General features: G+C 31.5%; 1 long non-coding RNA gene across 1 annotated transcript in view; it reads left to right on the forward strand.

Annotated features, from left to right (window-relative positions):
• The first annotated feature begins 2,272 nt into the window (after positions 1–2,272).
• The window catches only part of LOC111085471, a 23,528-nt gene continuing 21,463 nt past the window's right edge, over positions 2,273–4,337 (forward strand). The window contains exon 1 of the long non-coding RNA XR_002610305.1: positions 2,273–2,364. This is a non-coding gene — a long non-coding RNA (uncharacterized LOC111085471). The remainder of the gene's footprint in view (positions 2,365–4,337) is intronic.

A 4,337-nucleotide genomic window follows, 5' to 3' on the forward strand; every position in this document is an offset into this window, starting at 1 on the left:
GCAAACAACCTATGTAAGTTAATTAATCCGGGTATTCGACAACATAGCAGTAACTTCGCCGTAAGCAATAGAAGAAATAAAAAAGTTTCTAGAATAGTATTTATCTCATTATATGGGTTATTTTCCATAAGAATACATTCAGGGCATTGTATTCAAATTACAGTCTGTAAAAAAAAAACTAATGGTTTTGATTTTACGTTAATAGTTTAATTTTTTTAAATATAAATTCACCTTTTAATGTCAGCTCATCGTCTATTTCAAATACTTTCTGTTAGTTTTATTTAACTCAGTTTATCACTTTAACACTAAAATGTTTTGTCTTTTTTACCAGTTTCTTATTTCCCAATAGCCGAACCATAATATTTTGTTTTTTACCTTTTTCAAAATCAATCAACTTGTGCTCCTTATTACGTTAGTAAAAATCTATACTGCTCTATAGTTATGATAACTATTTTGGAAAACTCAAATGTTCTTTACTTTTCTCGGGAGAGAATGATAAATTCTCACAATGGCTAAGAAAAATAATCTATTCCAGCAATATGCTTGAGTCATAATTCGTTTTATTTTATTGTCTTTTTTTTTTGGTGAATTCACTGTTTTTAGACTTCTAAATCGAAGCTGACGAAGTGTTAAAAATGTTATATGGTTGTCAACGTTTCGGTTTAAATTAAAGCTCACGAATACTTCAAAACGTCATAAGACTGTCGCCGTTTCTGTTTAGATTGAAGCTGACGGATACTTTAACGTGTGATTCACTGTTTGTGTTATAAAACAATACACAATGAAATGTTAAAATGGACATAAAGTGTTAAAACTGCGTTTGAAAAAATCTAAAGTGATCTTTTAGTTGTTTTCATCATTTTATTTGGTGTACATTCAAAATATCTTAATGAAATCGTAATACTTACTCATATAGTAGTATTTGTCATCTTGTAAATAAAGTGTGCGTGCGTCTCTGTAAAATATTGCTGTAAAACTTAAATAAAACACTAGACACGTCGATGCAGCCAATAATGGCCTGCGTTTACTGAGTACCAATTAAATTATTTGGTACCAGTAATTCTGCTCATCTCTAAACGTGTGAAGTCAGGTCAATTAGTAGAGAAAGAATTACGTTAAATACCTCCAGTATTCTATACAGAAGCAAATTAATGTGTTCAATGTAAAATTGTTCCAGAGACAAAGGATTACGAACAATACACAAACTACAAGAAAAATGACTTATCTAACGTTATTTCTTTGTGACAAATAACATTTAACGTTCTCCACACGACGTATGTACTTTCTGTATTACTCCTCTGAAAATGTGTTAGGTTTGATAAAAACATAAACTGAGAATATGAAGGTTCTATAGGCGATAAATTATTCTCATCTTGTTCATAAACTGTATTTCTTTCCGCATATCAAGTAAAAAACAAATTTGAAATATAATTTAAACAAAGTAGCCTACGTCTGTGGATCAGAACTAAAAAAAAAGGTACAGGGTAGCCTAGTGTTTAACATGTCGTTCTGTGGATCAGAGGGTCTGGGATTCGAGACGTGATGCTGCTCTACACTTTCAGCTGTGGGCCCTTTGTGTCGGCGAGTGGTGCTGGCTGGATGCTTTCCGTCTGCTCAGTGACTGAAAATTAGGGCCAACTATACCTGAATCTTAGAAGTATCTGATCATACTGGTTAGCCTTCATGCACTTAAGGGCTTAGGTTGAAATTTTCAATTCTGAACTAGTAAGTATTTTATACGTTAGTAAAACCGGTTCTATATGTATAGCAAGCTGAAACGAAATTCACGTCATAAATCAATACATAAGAAAACTGAGATCTATATTGATTATAATGCATTAAATCACCAGGTGAGTACAATCGCTATTAACGATCCTTTCAGCCGTAAACTCAATAATATCCCACAAGATTTGCTAGATTAAGAGATTTAGGTTAATCCTAAATCTATATACTAAACTAACAATGTAAAATAGTCATTATAAGTGTAAAAACTAACGCAAGCCACAACCTTTTAGAGAGTGCCATTCAACATGGTATGATATATATATATAACGTCAACGTTATCAACTATTCGTTTTACCCTAAACTGCTGATTTAGTGACACATATAATATACAGGGATATCAAGAAAACTGTAGATATGTATTTACGAGGTTCTAGAGATTCTGCAAACTGTACGATGGACAAAAGTATATTTATTCTTCTCATGAACACCACCCTGCTCACTGACGTATCAGATTCTCAGACAGACTGACGTCATTAATTTACAGACATACTTTTAATACAAATGCTTTTGTAACACATCTGATGTTTTGTGTAAAACATATTTGTACATGTTACCAAAAATTTGCCACATTTTCTGTAGGTGTATGTAGTTCATTAAGAATTATAGTAAATATTCCTTCTCTAATACTGGTTGGCAAGCCTGTGCACACTCGATTAAACATTATGATGAACAATAATATCAGTGAAACTACATTTAAAGATAAAGAAGTCATTACTTACAAAACACATACAAACATTTGTTTCTATATTTTCTGTTACTGATGTTCTAGAGAGAGAAAAATGGTATTTTGGGCTATCTAGAAATGTTCCTGTTGTATATAGGATTTTTCTGCGCTTTTCGATGTTATAATTACAATACGAAATATATTTGTTCACATTATTTCACAGCTGAGTTTACCCCCTTAGCTGTCGTTTCCTTAATGATAGATGGAAACTGTGGAAAATGTTGTTAATTCGTTTATGGTCATCACCAATTAGATAAAAGGATAGAAAGATATATACGTAACAAAATCTACACTGTGATGTTTCCCACACCTAAGGATATGTAGAGCTCAATTAGATAATACTGTCCATTATCGACGTAGCCGGGCTAGTATATCCGAATTGTAGCTGCCAGCTGGCCATGATATAAGGCTTGTTATCCGGAGAGAGTAAATACGATTCATGTTACTTTATACCGTAGCAAGGTAAAAAGAAAAAACAACAACACAAAACATACCATATCTTGCTAAAAAGCTGTGGACTCTGAAATATTAGGTTGATATAAAAAAACAACAAAATCTATACCAAAGTTCCTTCTACACCTAAAGACATTTAGACCTCAATTATGGAACATTCTATATAATCTAACTTGTTGGGTTGATGAGAATTTATATTGGTTGAAATTACAGTTTTTAGGTTAATCAGTAAGAGAACATTTCTTTTTAATTCTAATTTATATAGCTGCGAGATGTAAAAAGCAAAGTGGTAAGTACAGCTAAAAAGTTAAAGTCTGAAACATTCTATGTAAATAATTTTAAATGTCGAGTAAAAAGGAAACTCTAGTATTTCGTAAATCGTGTTAAGAGCATTAAATGTGAAGTGAAACAGAAATATTAGTGGTTAGTAACTCGTGTAAAACATATTAAATGTATAGGGTAAAACAGGAAAAACTAGATTCAGTAGATCGTGTAAAACATATTAAATGTACAGGGTAAAACAGTAAAGAATAGATTTAGTAGGTCGTATTTTGTTTGTTTGTTTTGAATTTCGCGCAAAGCTACACGAGGGCTATCTGCGCTAGCGGTCCCTAATTTAGCAGTGTAAGACTAGAGGGAAGGCAGCTAGTCATCACTACCCACCGTTAACTCTTGGGCTACTCTTTTACCAACGAATAGTGGGAGTGACCGTAACATTATAACTCTCCCATGGCTGAAAAGGCGAGCATGTTCGGTGGGACGGGGAATCGAACCCGCGATAGTAGGTCGTGTAAAAGATATTAAATGTATAGAGTAAAACAGTAAAAAAAAAATAGATTCAGTAGGTGGTATAACGACTATTAAATATGAAGTGAAACATAGAATGTTTGTATTTAGTAGGTCATGATAAGAATATTAAATATGAAGTGAAACATAGAATGTTTGTATTTAGTAGGTCATGATAAGAATATTAAATATGAAGTGAAACATAGAATGTTTGTATTTAGTAGGTCATGATAAGAATATTAAATATGAAGTGAAACATAAAATGTTTGTATTTAGTAGGTCATGACAAGAATATTAAATATGAAGTGAAACATAGAATGTTTGTATTTAGTAGGTCATGATAAGAATATTAAATATGAAGTGAAACATAAAATGTTTGTATTTAGTAGGTCTTGATAAGAATATTAAATATGAAGTGAAACATAGAATGTTTGTATTTAGTAGGTTATGATAAGAATATTAAATATGAAGTGAAACATAAAATGTTTGTATTTAGTAGGTCATGATAAGAATATTAAATATGAAGTGAAACATAAAATGTTTGTATTTAGTAGGTCATGATAAGAATATTAAATATGAAGTGAAACAT

Source organism: Limulus polyphemus, unplaced genomic scaffold, assembly GCF_000517525.1.
Source record: "Limulus polyphemus unplaced genomic scaffold, Limulus_polyphemus-2.1.2 Scaffold413, whole genome shotgun sequence".
NCBI lineage: Eukaryota > Metazoa > Arthropoda > Merostomata > Xiphosura > Limulidae > Limulus > Limulus polyphemus.